This window comes from Somniosus microcephalus, chromosome 1, assembly GCF_052327205.1.
Source record: "Somniosus microcephalus isolate GS21.2 chromosome 1, FLI_Smic_1.0, whole genome shotgun sequence".
NCBI lineage: Eukaryota > Metazoa > Chordata > Chondrichthyes > Squaliformes > Somniosidae > Somniosus > Somniosus microcephalus.
The window spans coordinates 134568186-134585509 of NC_140987.1; positions in this window are offsets into that span (position 1 = coordinate 134568186).

A 17324-nucleotide genomic window follows, 5' to 3' on the forward strand; every position below is an offset into this window, starting at 1 on the left:
GAGAAGGATAAAAATAGGGACAGACACACTTAGTGACCGTCAGGTTTTTGATCAGCAAGTTCCAAGGGCAACCTTTTGACAGGCTCTGATTGCAGAAAGGTAGTTATTATTTATTTTAAGTCAAGCAAGATGACCCATTAATGTGGGGAAATGCAGTATGTTAATTAGCTTGTAAAGGCAAGAGCCTGGAATTTGCAGCGGGGATGACGGTGAACTGGCAGCGTTTGCTGTCGTTCCACCTTTGAAACTGACTTCTGAATTTGGCACAGGCGCCTGCGGAAATCCTGAAGTTGCGATCTGTCATTCACTGCTCTGAAACAGGCTGCGTTATGCCCCGCTCACACACAGCCAGCAATCTGTGTAATCGGGCAAATCATCGAAACTGATGAAAACTAAAGCTCTTTCGCTAAGTACGCTGTTAAATTCCCTACTAAAAGTTAGACCTAAAGGAATTAGGCCTAACTGGGGTTTTAACACCGTTATTACTGCTAAACAAATGTTAAGGGCCTGGAAAACTAATTTTAATGTTGTGCACTGTGACATTTGTCCATCTTTAATAAAAAATAAAAATGTTAAACTTTATTAAAAAAAACATTTTTCATTTTTTATGAAGTTTGATCATCTTTACATCCGGTTTGCCTATTCCGCATGAGAGCCTCAATCTTTGTTTTGCTCTCTAACATTTTTAAAACGTTAGAATTTTAAGAGCTTACTCGCTTCTTTGCTGTCTGTGAGAATTCTGCCTTTTGATTGGCTGCTTAGACAGCTTGTTGAAGAAGGGGATCTCCACTGCAGTTCATTGGGTTTTACGACCTTCAATTCAAATCAAAGTTCTCAACACCGGGATTGCGAGATCATTGTGCAAAGCATACTTTGGGGCAAGCAGTGAACACCTTCGCTTTGCTCTTGACTGCAAATTCCAGGCCAAGTTGTACTGATGTGAGTCCAATCACAACTTGCTTTATATCTTCATTTGCTGTGAAACAAAGCAACTTAAAGATGCATATCTGGCCTTGTCTTATGAAGTCTGTTTGAACTGCCTTTAAAAAGATTGAAGACGTGCACATCCAAAAGAAAGCAGTATCCAATTTAGATCATATTGTTACACCCCTGGATTACACTATTGTATAATTTGATATTGGGCAGTACAGGTACACGCCTAAATTTTAGGCTCATATTGCTTACAGGAGCTATTAGCACTGCTGTAAGGCCGAAACTTCTAACAATCTGGTTCTGATGCCAATGGTGTGGATTAAAATGAGCTGGCTAGTCCCATTTTCCAACTGTCTTAACCCACAGCCTCAGGGCATACTCTGGTACCAGTCAGAACTGGTGCATATCTAGGAAGAAAAAGAATATTTCTTTGAAACTGGCCAATATTAAAGGGTCAATACTGAAAAGAGTGGAACCGAAAAACTCCAAAGATATATCTCCGTAAGCCTCACTCCACCTCATCATGGGCTATTGGCATTGCTCTCAAGTAGTTTTATGTAGATGGTTCCCATTAATGCCATATCATTTGGGTACACCACCCTGAAATGTATTGGATCAACATTCAAGTGCCATGTTTTGCAAAAGTGAGCATCACAGCAAGTTGACAAGCAAGTCCTTCCTCACATCTATTTTCAACCCAGTACATATGTTGTATCCTCTGTGAGCTCCCTTGAGGGGGATGTCAAGATTTGCAGGCCATTCATCCACAGCCAAGGTACTGGCATAGCTGCCCTTCAACTGAGTAGGAAAAGCTTGTCTCAGAAGTTTCTGCAGCTTCAGCCCAGGGAAGGTCCCTCACAAGCTACCTGAACTCCAGAAGGCAACTGAGAATGACCAAGAGTACAACAAAGATGATAATGGTGACATGCCAGCTTTCACTAACCAGCCTCATGATGAGTTGGAAAGGTTGTTAGATATTTTCAACATAGGCTGGCCTAAAGTCTGAATGTGTTAGATCTGGATACCCTGGTACAGAGTTGAACCTCACAGAGGTCCCAAGCTTCAGTCTTTGCAGCGTTCACCCTGCCTTCCTCTCTTTGGATCATGACCGTCATGTTTAGGCATATGTTTCTTTTTATTATTCATTCTTGTGATATGGGTGTTGTTCGCAAGACAGCATTTATTGCTCATCCCTAGTTGCCCTTGAGAAGGTGCTGGTGGACCATCTTGAACCACTGCAGTCGATGTGGTGAAGGTAATCCCACAATGTTGTTAGGTAGGGAGTGAGAATGCCCCAGTTACCTCCAGGGTTGAAAAGACTTACCAAGCACATTGTGACATCCTATGTTGCCTATCTGCTGCTGATTCAATGGTTGTGTTTCAAATGACAAAAGAATAGGAAAGCATCTGCTCCGGAGATGGACTCTGTAGTAATCCATTGTGGTCAGACTCATGAACAAACAGACCTTTTTGCAGAGCATATTACATGCCACCAACTTCATTGGGCTGAGTTTCTCACTACCAAGGCTATAGTTCTATGCTGTAGACGACCCGTGGGATCAGTTCCTGCCACTGGTAGATAACCTCCACCAGATTGCACTGTTGCAGCAGCATGTTGCATTGGATAACCTTGATGTAGGTGTGAGATTTGATGCCCAGAGAATCATTCCTTGATGGCTTGTTTGGCTCCTGCTATCAGGGTTTCTTCGGGAATTGTAGTAGCAACTGTTACAGAGCACTTACAAACTTAAATTTTTTTTAAAATCCAGATGTTATTGAAGACTACAAATGCATAGAAACATAGAAGATAGGAGCAGGAGTAGGCCATTCGGCCCCTCGAGCCTGCTCCGCCATTCAATGAGATCATGGCTGATCATCCAAACTCAGTACCCTGTCCCTGCCTTCTCCCCATATCCCTTGATTCCTTTAGCCTTAAGAAATATATCTAACTCCTTACTGAATATATTTAATGACTTGGCCTCAACTGCCTTCTGTGGTAGAGAATTCCACAGGTTCACCACTCTCTGGGTGAAGAAATTCCTCCTCATCTCTGTCCTAAATGGCTTACCCCTTATCTTTAGACTATGACCCCTGGTTCTGGACTCCCCCCACCATCGGGAACATCCTTCCTGCATCTAGTCTGTCTAGTCCTGTTAGAATTTTATAAGTTTCAATGAGATCCCCTCTCATTCTTCTAAACTCCAGCGAGTATAAGCCCAATCAACCCAATCTCTCCTCAAACGTCATTCCTGCCATCCCAGGTATCAGTCTGGTGAATCTTCACTGCACTCCCTCCATGGCAAGAACATCCTTCCTCAGATAAGGCGACCAAAACTGCACACAATACTCAAGATGTGGTCTCACCAAGGCCCTGTACAACTGCAGCAAGACATCCCTGTTCCTGTACATCAAATCTCACACCTACATCAAGGTTATCCAATGCAACATGCTGCAATGCAGAATTTTGATTGGCACTGAGGGCTGTGTCTTCCACCTTGCAACTATTGACTCTATTCACAGACCTAGGCACAATCATTGTTTTCGTTCTTCTTTGAACTCTCATCAATGTGGCAGTGCCCTTTGAAGATAGGATAACTAAAACTGTACATAATATTCTAAATGTGGTTTTATGAGTGATTTGTACAGTGTGATAATAACCTGTTTTGACTTAGTCAGACCTCCACATTTATGCTAGAACTTCTTCTTCTTAGGCAGTTCCTTGGAACCAAAGATGACTTGCTTCCACTGATGCGCTATCAATTACTCATAAAAGACGGAGAGTTAGGAGAGTAACTAAAGGCTTTTATTAGCAAAGAACAGAGCATGTCTCTCGTGGTTGACTGGGTTCCAAGAAGGCAGGGGGCTGCCGAGCGGTCACCTTTATACCTGGGCCTGTGGGTGGAGCCAGGGGCGGAGCCAGCAGAGACATGCTGAGGCATGCATAGGTACAACAGTGTGCAACAACAACAACAACAATAACTGGTTTACCACATTCACCCCTTGTTTAAAATTGAGTCCGGCGGGGTGAAGTGTACTAAAGGTTCGTGTAAGTAAGTCTATCAGGTGGCCTTGTATGCCGTCCTGATCGTCGTGGTGGCGGCGGTGATGGTGCAGCATCCAACGTTGAATCAGGCATCTCATTGAGTGGTTGGGTGGTCAATGACGGGTCCTGAGGCTGCGGCATGCCGTCTAGCGGGGTTGGGTTGTGGGTAGTGGTGGATGGCAATGGTAGTGTTTCAGGGACACCCGAAGGTGTGAGATCTCGTGTGGAGGCTGTGTCCTCCCGCCCGTCCGGGTACGCTACGTAAGCGTACTGGGGGTAGGCGTGGGTAGTGGTGGGTGGCGAAGGAGGTGTTTCGGGGGCACCCGAAGGTGCGAGGTCTCGTATGGAGACTGTGTCCTCCCGCCCGCCCGGGTACACCACGTAAGCATACTGAGGGTTGGCATGGAGGAGGCTCACCCTCTCGACCAGGGGGTCCGTCTTATGGGACCTCACGTGCTTCCGCAGTAGGACGGGTCCTGGAGAAGTCAGCCATGTCGGTAACGAGATCCCCGATGTGGACTTCCTGGGGAAGGAGAACATTCTCTCATGAGGGGTGGCATTGGTGGCTGTACAGAGCAGTGACCGAATGGAATGGAGCGCCGCAGGGAGGACCTCCTGCCAGCGAGAGGTCGGAAGGCCCTTAGATTTCAAGTTTAAAAGGACTGCCTTCCAGACCGCCGCATTCTCCCTTTCCACCTGGCCATTCCCCCGGGGGTTGTAGCTGGTGGTCCTGCTTGTAGCAATACTTCTCGCGAGCAGGTACTGACGAAGTTCGTCGCTCATAAAGGATGAGCCCCTGTCGCTATGAATATAGCTAGGGAAACCGAACAAGGCGAAGAGGTCATTCAGGCATTTAATGACCGTGGTACTGGTCATGTCTGAGCAAGGGATGGCAAACGGGAAACGGGAGTACTCGTCAATTATGTTGAGGAAGTACACATTGCGGTCAGAGGAGGGGAGGGGCCCTTTAAAATCGACGCTCAGCCGTTCAAAGGGGCGCGTGGCTTTGATCAGGCTTGCTCTGTCTGGCCTATAAAAATGCGGTTTGCACTCGGCACAGATTTGGCAGTTCCTGGTCATGGTCCTGACCTCCTCGATGGAGTAGGGCAGGTTACGGGATTTGATGAAGTGAAAAAACCTGGTGACCCCCGGGTGGCAGAGGTCATTGTGGAGGGTCTTCAGTCTATCAACCTGCGCGTTGGCGCATGTACCACGTGATAGGGCATCTGGGGGCTCATTGAGTTTCCCGGGCCGGTACAAGATATCGTAATTGTAGGTGGAGAGTTCGATTCTCCACCTCAAGATCTTGTCATTCTTGATTTTGCCCCTCTGCTTATTATTAAACATAAAAGCTACTGAACGCTGGTCAGTGAGCAGGGTAAATCGTTTTCCGGCCAGGTAATGCCTCCAATGTCGCACAGCTTCCACAATGGCCTGGGCCTCCTTTTCGACAGAGGAGTGTTGAATCTCGGGGCCCTGGAGGGTCCTTGAGAAAAAGGCCACGGGTCTCCCCGCCTGGTTAAGGGTTGCAGCTAGGGCAAAGTCGGATGCGTCGCTCTCCACTTGGAAAGTGATGGACTCATCCACTGCGTGCATCGTGGCCCTCGCAATATCTCTTTTTATGAGAGTGAAGGCTGCACAGGCCTCTGCTGCTAGGGGGAAGGAGGTGGACTTGATGAGGGGCCTGGCTTTGTCCGCATAGTTGGGCACCCACTGAGCATAGTACGAGAAAAACCCTAGGCATCTCTTCAGTGCTTTTTGGCAGTGGGGGAGGGGGAGCTCCATAAGGGGGCGCATCCTGTCGGGGTCGGGGCCGATGACTCCGTTCTCCACTACACAGCCAAGAATGGCAAGGCGCTTGGTACGAAACATACATTTGTCCTTGTTGTATGTTAGGCTCAGCCGCTGGGCCGTACGGAGGAATTTCTCTAGGTTAACATCATGGTCCTGCTGGTCGCGGCCGCAGATGGTGACGTTGTCTAGATAGGGGAAAGTGGCCTGGAGCGCGTTCTGGTCAACCATCCGGTCCATCTCCCGTTGGAAGACTGAAACCCCGTTGGTGACGCCGAAGGGAACTCTGAGGAAGTGGTAGAGACGACCGTCAGCTTCAAAAGCTGTGTACTGGCGGTCCTCAGCCCTGATGGGGAGCTGGTGGTATGCCGACTTTAGATCAATCGTCGAGAACACCCGGTATTGTGCTATCTGATTGACCATGTCAGATATGCGGGGGAGTGGGTATGCATCTAGCTGGGTGTAGCGATTGATCGTCTGGCTGTAGTCAATAACTAGGCGCTGTTTTTCGCCAGTCTTCACTACCACCACTTGTGCTTACCATGGGCTGGTGCTACTTTCAATAATCCCTTCCTTCAGGAGTCTCGCTACCTCAGATTTAATGAAGCTCCTATCCCCGGCACTGTAACGCCTGCTTTTGGTAGCGATGGGCTTACAGTCGCGGGTGAGGTTAGCGAACAAGGAGGGGGGGGAACTTTAAGGGTGGAGAGGCTGCAAATGGTGCGCGGCGGGCGATTTAAAAGCTGCTGGCTGCAGACTGTGAGTGGGGGGAGGGGTCCGTCGTACGCTAATGTGACACTCTTAAGGTGGCACTGAAAATCCAACCCCAGTAGAACGGCAGCGCAGAGATGGGGCAGGACCAGGAGTTTAAAATTTTTGTATTCTGTGCCCCTTACTGAAAGGGTCACTACACAGTAGCCACCGACGTCCGCTGACTGGGCTTTGGAAGCCAAAGAGATCCGATGGCGCGTCGGCAGGACCAGGAGAGAGTAACTGCGCACCGTGTCAGGGTGGATAAAGCTCTCCGTGCTCCCGCTGTCAAAACGGCAGGTAGTGGCGCGGCCGTTTACCGTAATGTCCATCGTGGACCTGGACAGTTGATGAGGGAGAGATTGGTCCAGCGTCACGGAGGCCAGCGTATGGTCAAGCGAGTCGATGTGGTCGTCAAATGAGGCGGTGGTTGAGTCCGGGTCCCCCGTGGTTGAAGTTGGAGACGTCCAAGATGGCGGACAACATGGCGGCGCCCATGATCCCGATCCCCACGCGGCTGGGGGAGCCCAAGATGGCGGACAAGATGGCTGCCCCCACGGTTCACACGCGGCGCTGCTGGCGTTAGTGGTTTTACCTTTGCAGGCGCTGACATAGTGTCCTTTCTTCCCACAGCCGGAGCAGGTAGCGTTTCTCGCCGGGCAGCGTGCTCTGGGGTGTTTTGCCTGGCCACAAAAATAACATTTCTCTGCCTTGGATATCGCAGCAGCAGTTGAAGGTGGCGGTCCCATGACCCAAGGTTGTGGCATCCACGTTGCGGAGCGGTTAGGGGAGAAGGCGTCCATATTCCTGTGGGCCACGTCGAGCGAGAGCGCGAGGGACACTGCCTTTCTCAGGTCCATTTCTCCCTTTTCCAACAGTCTCTGCCAGGAGTAGTCGGACCTTAGACCCGCAACGAAAGCATCTCGGATCAGTCCCTCCGTGTGTGCTGCGGCTGATACTTCTTTGCAATCGCAGCCTCGGCCGAGTATCCGTAGTGCCCGTAGGAAGGCCTCCACCGATTCCCCAGGCTGCTGTCTGCGGGATCTTAAGAGGTGCCTGGCATAGACCGTATTTACCGGGCGTGCGTATTGCCCTTTTAGCAGATCGATAGCCGCCGCGTAGGTCGTCGCGTCCTGGATTATTGTATAAACTTGGTGGCTCACCTTTGAGGCCAGGATTTCCAACTTGTTTTCGTCCAGGGTCACAGTTGAGGCTTGCAGGTAGGCCTCGAAGCAACGCAGCCAATGCGCGAATTTGGTAGCCGAACCCGCTTCTTGGGGGTCTAGGTCCAGGCATGTTGGTCTGAGGGCTCGCAGCAGCTCCTGCTGCTCAGCGTTTGGTGCAGCAGCCTGCTGCTCAGCGTTGGTTGTCGACATTTTGTTTTTGCTAATAAAATTGATGCGCTATCAATTACTCATAAAAGACGAAGAGTTAGGAGAGTAACTAAAGGCTTTTATTAGCAAAGAACAGAGCATGTCTCTCGTGGTTGACTGGGTTCCAAGAAGGCAGGGGGCTGCCGAGCGGTCACCTTTATACCTGGGCCTGTGGGTGGAGCCAGGGGCGGAGCCAGCAGAGACATGCTGAGGCATGCATAGGTACAACAGTGTGCAACAACAACAACAACAATAACAGTGGTTTACCACATCCACATTAAAAATGAGTTCTCAGGTGACTGATGAGTCCAATGCGGGACCTACAGCCTCTGTCACAGGTGGGGCAGACAGTGGTTGAAGGGGTGGGTGGGTGGGGTGCTTGGGTTGACGTGCGCTCCTTCCGCTGTTTGCGCTTGGCTTCCACTTGCTCCCGGCGAAGAGACTCGAGGTATTCGGCGCCTTCCTGGATGCTTCTTCTCCACATTGTACGGCCTTGAGCCAAGGATTCCCAGGTGTCGGTGGGGATGTTGCACTTTTTCAAGGAGGCTTTGAGGGTGTCCTTGAAGCGTTTCCTCTGCCCACCTGGGGCTCTCTTGCCGTGTCGGAGCTCCGAGTAGAGCGCTTGTTTTGGGAGTCTCATATCAGGCATGAGGACGATGTGACCCGTCCATCGGAGCTGATTGAGCGTGGTCAGAGCTTCGATGCTGGGGATGTTGGCCAAGGCAAGAACAATGACGTTGGTTGGCAGGATCTTGCGGAGGCAGCATTGGTGGTACCTCTCCAGTGCTTTGAGGTGCCTGCTGTACATGGTCCATGTCTCTGAGGCATACAGGAGGGCGGGTATTATTACTGCTTTGTAGACCATGAGCTTGGTGCCGGGTTTGAGGTCCTGGTCTTCAAACACTCTCTTCCTCAGGTGACCGAAGTCTGCACTGGCACACTGAAGGCGGTGTTGGACTTCGTCATTGACGTCTGCCCTTGTTGACAGTAGGCTCCCGAGGTATGGAAAATGGTTCACGTTGTCCAAGGCCTTGTCATAGATTTTGATAATCGGGGGGGGCAGTACTGTGTGGCGGGGGCAGGTTGGTAGAGGACCTTTGTCTTACGGATGTTTAGTGTAAGGCTCATGCTCTCGTACGCTTCAGTGAAGGTACTAACGATGGTTTGGAGTTCAACCTCAGCGTGTGCGCAAACACAAGCATCGTCTGCATACTGCAATTCCATGACAGAGGAAGAGACAACCTTGGATCTGGACTGGAGGCGACGGAGGTTAAACAGTTTCCCATTTGTTCTGTAAATTAGCTCCACTCCAGCGATGGAGCATTGCCACAAGAAAGATCGAGAAGAGCGTTGGTGCGATGACACAGCCTTGCTTGACCCCGGTCCGTACATGAATTGGGACTGTGGTGGAACTGTTGGTCAGGATCACGGCTTGCATGTCGTCGTGAAGCAGGCGGAGGATGGTGACAAACTTTTGAGGGCAGTTGAATTTGAGGAGGACACTCTATAATCCCTCACGGTTAACAGTGCCAAAGGCCTTTGTGAGGTCAAAGAAGGCCATGTACAGCGGTTGGTGCTGTTCCCTGCATTTCTTTTGTAATTGGCGCGCGGTGAAGATCATGTCCATTGTGCCCCTTAGTGGGCGGAATCCGCATTGTGACTCTGGGAGGAGCTCTTCAACCACTGGGAGAAGGCGATTGTGCAGGATTCTTGTGATGACACAGTGGCTGCCGCATTATGCACTGTGATATGCATGCCAGTACTTTTGAGGTCTGTTGATAACCACTTTCTATTGACTAGATGGCACAGACACCTTAAAATCTATTTTCTTCAAATAATTTTGAAAACTATCTATTGTAGGTGATTGCATCGACATCATCGCCTTGACGGAAACCTGGCTGAGGGCTGATGACACCTTCCCCTAAATGAAGCCTCCCCGCATGATTTTAAGGTGTCTGTACCATCTAGTCAATAGAAAGTGGTTATCAACAGACCTCAAAAGTACTGGCATGCATATCACAGTGCATAATGCGGCTGGCTATACCTTCCACCACTTACCCCACCCAAACGACTGCGGCGGTGGTGTGGCTCTTATCACCAAATCACACCTTGGTCTGTTCCCCGACTCCTCTGGCACCTTGTTCTCCTTTGAGCATCTCACCTTGTTCCATCCCTCTTGCCTGTCATCTAAAATCCTCGTTCTCTATTGCCCACCCAAGTACCATGCCAATTTTCTCACCGCAATATCTTCACTACTTTCCTCCCTCAGCCTCTGCACCGAGCGACTTCTCATCCTTGATGATTTCAACCTCCATCTCAACTCATCATGCTCTCCCTTTTCTGAGTTCCCTGCCCTCCTATTCCTTAATCTCAACCTCCATATAAACTCCCTTACCCATATTCACAGCCACACCCTTGACCTTGCCATCTCACGTGGCCTTGCTACTGCCATCATGTCAACCACAGGTAGGGCCATCTCTGATCACTTCCTTGTATCGCTCTACACCCACATCCCCCTTACCCCTCCCAATCCAACTTCCTTTTGTGCCCTGGAAAAAACTCTCTCGCAATTCACTTACAACTGAACTTTCAAAATCCCAACTGTCTAGCCTATGACCCACCATTCACCACACCATTTCTGTAGCTACCGATCTGCTCAACCACACTCTCACCTCCACCTTTGAGGCCCTCGTCCCTATTAAAACCATTACTCTATCACCCTGGTCGTTCACAAGAATATTGTGTACGGTAGCACAGTGGTTATGTTACTGGACTAGTAATCCAAGGCCTGGCCTAATGATCCAGAGCCATGATTTCAAATCCCACGACGGCTGAGGAATTAAAATTCAATTAATTAAATAAAGCTGGAATAAAAAGCTAGTGTCAGTAATGGTCACCATGAAATTACTGGATTGTCATAAAAACCCATCTGGTTCACTAATGTCCTTTCGGGAAGGAAATCTGCTGTCATTACTTGGTCTCGCCTATATGTGACTCCAGACCCACAACAATGGCCTAGCAAGCCACTCAGTTGTATCAAACCGCTACAAGAAACTATAATAAGCATAAAACCGGACGCACCACCCAGTATCGACCCTGCAAAGTCCTCCCCACTAACAGCTGGGGACTTGTGTGCCAAAATTGGGAGAGTTGTCCCACAGTCTAGTCAAGCAACAGCCTGACATAATCATACTCACAGAATCATACCTTTCAGCCAATGTCCCAGACTCCTCCATCATCATCCCTGGGTATGTCCTGTTCCCACTGGCAGGACAGACCCACCAGAGGTGGCAGCCTAGTGGTATACAGTCCAGAAAGAGTGGCCCTGGGAGTCTTCAACATTGACTTGGGACCCCATGAAGTCTCATGGCTTTAGGTCAAGCATGGGCAAGGAAACCTCCTGCTGATTACCACCTAACACCCTCTCTCAGCTGATGAATCAGTACTCCTCCATGTTGAACACCACTTGGAAGAAGCACTGAAGGTGGGGGACTTCAGTGTCCATTGCCAAGAGTGGCTCGGCAGCATCACTACTGACCGAGCTAGCTGAGTACTGAAGGACATAGCTACCAGGCTGGACAGGTGGTGAGAGAACCAACACGAGGGAAAAACCTACTTGACCTTGTCCTCACCAATCTACCTGTCGCAGATGCATCTGTCCGTGACAGGAACAGCACCAGGCATACCTAAAAATGAGGTGCCAACCTGGTGAAGCTGCAATACAGGACTACATACATGCTACAGTGGAAGCAGCATGCTATAGACAGCTAAGCGATCCCACAACCTGCCACATCCGGTGGTGAATGGTGGTGGACAATTAAATAACTAATGGGAGGAGGAGGAGGAGGCTCCAGGAACATCCCCATCCTCAATGATGGCAGAGCCTAGCACATGAGTGCAAAGGACAAAGCTGAAGCATTTGCAACCATCTTCAGTGAGAAGTACCAAGTGGATGATCCATCTAGGCCTCCTCCTGAGGACCCCACCATCACAGAAGACAGTCTTCAGCCAATTCGATTCACTAAACGTGATATCAAGAAACGGCTGACCGCATTGGATACAGCAAAAGCTATGTGCCCCGAGTTGTGCTCTAGAACTCGCCGCGCTTCTAGCCAAGCTGTTCCAGTACAGCTACAATACTGGCAGTCTACCTGACAAAGTGGAAAATCCACCAGGTATGTCCTGTCCACAAAAAGCAGGTCAAATGTAATCCAGCCAATTACTGCCCCATCGGTCAACTCTCAATCATCAGCAAAGTGATGGAAGGTGCCGTCGACAGTGCTATCAAGTGGCACTTATTTACCAATAACCTGCTAACTGATGCTCAGTTTGGGTTCCGCCAGGACCACGCGGCTCTGGAGCCCATTACAGCCTTGGTCCAAACATGACAAAAGAGCTGAATTCTACAGGTGAGGTGAAAGTGACTGCCTTTGACATCAAAACAGCATTTGACCAAGTGTAGTATTAAGGAGCCCTAGTAAAATTGAAGACAATAGGAATCAGGGGCAGAGCTCTCCACTGGCTTGAGTCATACCTAGCACAAAGGAAGATGCCTGTCGTTGGAGACCAATCATCTCAGCCCAGGACACTGCTGCAGGAGTTCCTCAGGGCAGTGTCCTAGGCCCAACCATTTTCAGCTGCTTCATCAATGACCTTCCCTCCATCATAAGGTCAGAAGTGGGGATGTTCGCTGATGATTGCACCGTGTTTACTTCCATTTGTAACTCCTCAGATAATGAAGCAGTCCATGCCCGCATGCAGCAAGACTTGGACAACATTCAGGCTTTGGCTGAGCGTGGCAAGTAACATTCACCAAACAAAGGGCAGGCAGTGATTATCGCCAACAAGTGAGAGTCAAACCACCTCTTCTTGACATTCAATGGGATTGCCATCGCCGAATGCCCCCCCATCAGCATCCTGAGGGTCACCATTGACCAGAAACTTAACTGGACCAGCCACATAAATACTGTGGCTGCAAGAGCAGGTCAGAAGCTAGGTATTCTGCTGCGAGTGTCTCACCTCCTGACTAATGTTCCCCGTAATATTTTTGGGGCCACACGGCGGTTTTAACCGGCTGCAGGCCCATTCAAAATCCGCGCATGCGCATTTTTTTCAATTTAAAAGCCGGCTCACCGGCTGCGCGGGTCCCCTGGAGCGCTGTGTAGCCACGCAGCTTAAAGGTAGCATTACTGCTGACTCCCCATAGCCTTCCCACTGTCTATAAGGCACAAGTCAGGAGTGTGATGGAATACTCTCCACTTTCTTGGATGAGTGCAGCTCCAACAACACTCAAGAAGCTCGACACCATCCAGGACAAAGCAGCCCGCTTGATTGTTACCCCATACACCACCTTTAAACATTCACTCCCTCTACCATCGCGCGCAATAGCTGCAGTGTGTACCATCTACAAAATGCACTGCAGCAACTTACCAAGGCTTCTTCAACAGCACCACCCAAACCTTCGACCTCTAGCGCCTAGAAGGACAAGGGCAGCAGGCGCATGGGAGCACCATCACATCACGTTCCCCTCCAAGTCACACACTATCCTGACTTAGAAATATATTGCCATTCCTTTATCGCTGCTGGGTCAAAATCCTGGAACTCCCTACCTAACAGCACTGTGGGAGTACCTTCACCACAAGGACTGCAGCGATTCAAGAAGGCAGCTCACCACTACCTTTTCAAGGGCAATTAGAGATGGGCCTTGCCAGCGACAGCCAGATCCCATGAATGATTTAAAAAAAACAAGAACACAAGAAATAGGAGCAGGAGTAGGCCATTCGGCCCTTCGAGCCTGCTCCGCCATTCAATAAGATCATGTCTGATCTTCTACCTCATCTCCACCTTTCTGCAATATCCCCATATCCCTTGATTCCCTTATTAACCAAAAATCTATCGATCTCTGTCTTGAATAGACACAAAGACTGAGCATTCACAGCCCTCTGGGGTAGAGAATTCCAAAGATTCACAACCCTTTGAGTGAAGAAATTTCTCCTCCTCTCAGTCCTAAATGGCCAACCCCGATTTTGAGATTGTGACCCTGTGTTCTAGACTCCTCAGCCAGGGCAAACATCCTGCCAGGATTTACCCTGTCAAGCCTTGTAAGAATTTTATATGTTTCAATGAAATGACCTCTCATTCCTCTAAATTCCAGGGAATATAAGCCTTGTCTCTTGAATCTCTCTTCATAAGACATCCCTGGAATCAAGTCTGGTGGACCTTTGTTGCACTCCCTCTAAGGCAAGTATATACTTCCTTAGGTAAAGAGACCAAAACTGTACACGCGCCCTATATAATTGCAGTAAGACTACTCTTATACTCCAATCCTTTTGTAATAAAGGCTAACATACCATTTGCTTTCCTAATTGCTTGCTGTAACTGTATGTTAACTTTCAGTGATTTGTGTACAAGGACTCCCAAGTCCCTCTGGATACCAACATTTCCCAATCTCTCACCATTTAAAAAAATTCTGTTTACCTATTTTTACTACCGAAGTGGATAACTTCACATTTCTCCACATTATATTCCATCTGCCATGTTCTTGCCCACTCACTTAACCTGTCTATATCCTTTTGCAGCCTCTTTGCATCTACCTCACAACTTACTTTCCCACCTAACTTTGTTTCATCATAAAACTCAGACATATTCTACTTGGTCCCCTCATCTAAGTCATTGATATAGATTGTAAATAGCTGTGGCCCAAGCACTGATCCTTGCAGTACCCCACTAGTTACAACCTGACAACCCAAACATGACTTGTTTATTCCTACTCTCTGTTTTCTGTCCTTTAACCAATCCTCAGTCCATGCTAGTATCTTACCCCCAATCCCATGAGCTCTAATTTTGTATAATAACCTCTTGTGTGGCACCTTATCGAATGGGTCTGAAAATCCAAATACACTAAATCCATTGGTTCCCCCTTATCTATTCTGCTAGTTACAACATCAAAAAACTCTATCAGCTTTGTCAAACACGATTTTCCTTTCATAAATCCGTGTCGACTCTGCCCAATCAAATTATTATTTTCTAAGTACCCTGTCACCATGTCCCTATAATAGGTTCTAGCATTTTCCCTACTACTGATGTCAGGCTAACTGGTCTATAGTCCCCGGTTTTCTCTCTCCCTCTTTTCTTGAATAGCGAGGTTACATTTGCTACCTACCAGTTCGTGGGGACTGTTCTAGAATCTAGAGAATTCTGGAAACTCAAAACCAATGCATTCACTATCTCTGTAGCCACCTAGGATATAAGCCATCAGATCCAGGGATTTGTCAGCTTTTAGTTAGTCCCATTAATTTCTCCAGTACTATTTCTTTACTAATACTAATTTCTTTAAGTTCCTCATTCTCACTAGAGCCTTGGTTCCAATGTTCCCTGTAAGCTGTGCTGCTGTGCAACTGTGCAGCGCTCCAGGGATCCCATGCAGCCAGCTCGCCAGCTTTTTAATACAAAAACTGCACATGCATGGCATTTTGAATGGCCTGTGCAGCCCCTTAAAGAGGCTGAGTGGCGCCAAAGAAAATTAGAAGGAATATTGCTTGGTTCCCCCCTATTTCCGGAATGTTTTTTGTGTCTTCTTCCCTGAAGACAGGTACAAGGTATTTGTTTAATGTTCCCCCTGGTAAGGCCCACATCTCCGCTCCCTTATGTGAAAGGGATGCAACTTGAACGTTTATGGCGGACAACTGGTTTAGCCATTCATTGCTAGATCTGGCTGGACCACATAAAGCACTTTCAGGTGCTGCTGTCCTCTTCCAAAACTGCTCACTATTCCAGGATCATCCTGGAATGCACTTTTCTCTACTGCAAAACATCTTCTTAAACCCCTCTCCCCTGTTTCCGCCACTCTCACCTCCAACAACAATTGCGAGGAGTTCATGGACTTCTCTGTCACTAAGATTGAGACCATCTGTTTAGCTGCCTCTTCTGCTTCCCTCCCTTACCCTAGCCCACCGGGCCAAACTTCCTCTATGGTTCCCCCCTACCCTAGCTCTGAACTTGCATCTTTTTCTAGTTTCTCTCCTATCTCCCCTCAAGCCCTCTCCAAGCTCATCTTGTCCACGAGACCCACTTCCTGCTCCCTCGACCCTACTCCCACTAAATTGATGACCACCCAACTTCCTTTTCTAGCTCCCATGTTAGCGGATATTGTTAATGGTTCTCTCTCCTCAGGTAATGTCCCCCCCTCCTTCAAATCTGCCATCATCACCCCTCTCAAAAAAACAACACTTAACCCCTCTGTCCTTGCAAAATACTGTCCCATCTCCAATCTCCCTTTCCTTTCCAAAGTCCTTGAACATGTTGTCGCCTCCCAAATCCATGCCCATCTTCCATACTCCATGTTTTAATCTCTCCAATCAGGTTTCCGACCCTGCCACAGTACCGAAACGGCTCATATCAACGTCACAAATGACATTCTATGTGACTGTGACAAAGGTAAACTATCCCTCCTCATCCTTCTCGACCTGTCTGCAGCCTTTGACACGGTTGACCACACCATCCTCCTCCAACGTCGCTCCACCGTCGTCCAGCTGGGTGGGACTGCATTCACCTGGTTCCATTCTTATCTAAATAATCGTAGCCAGAGAATCACCTGCAATAGCTTCTCTTCAAGCTCCCCCATCGTTACCTCTGGTGTTCCCCAAGGATCTATCCTTGGCCCTCATTTCTCCTTATTTCTCATCTACATGCTGCCCCTCGGCGACATCATCCGAAAACACAGCGTCAGTTTCCACATGTATGCTGACGGCACCAGCTCTACCTCACTACCACATCTCTCAACCCCTCCACTGTCTCTAAATTGTCAAACTGCTTGTCCGACTGGATGAGCAGAAATGTCCTCCAACTTAATATTGAGAAGACCGAAGCCATTGTTTTTGGTCCCTGCCACAAACTCCATTCCCTAGCCAAGACTCCATCCCTCTCCCTGGCAACTTTCTGAGGTCGCAACCTTGGTGTCGTATTGGAACATGATGAGCTCCTGATCATATATCCGCGCCGTCACTAAAACCGCCTATTTCCACCTCACCCGACTCCACACCTGCCTCAGCGCATCTGCTGCTGAAACCCTCATCGATGCCTTTGTTACCTCTAGACTTGACTATTCCAACTCACTCCTGGCAGGCCTTCCATTTTCCACACTCCATAAACTTAAGCTCATCCAAAATTCTGCTACCCATATCCTAACTTGCACCAAGTCCTGTTCAGACATCACCCTGTGCTTGCAGACCTAGATTGGCTCCTGGTTAAGCAATGTCTCAATTTTAAAATTCTTATCCTTGTTTTCAAATCCCTCCATGGCCTCGCCCCTCCCTATCTCTGCCAGCCCTATAACCCTCCGAGATATCTGCGCTCCTCTAATTCTTGCCTCTGGCACATTCCTGATTTTAATCACTCCACCATTGGCAGCCTTTCCTTCAGATGTTGAGGCACTA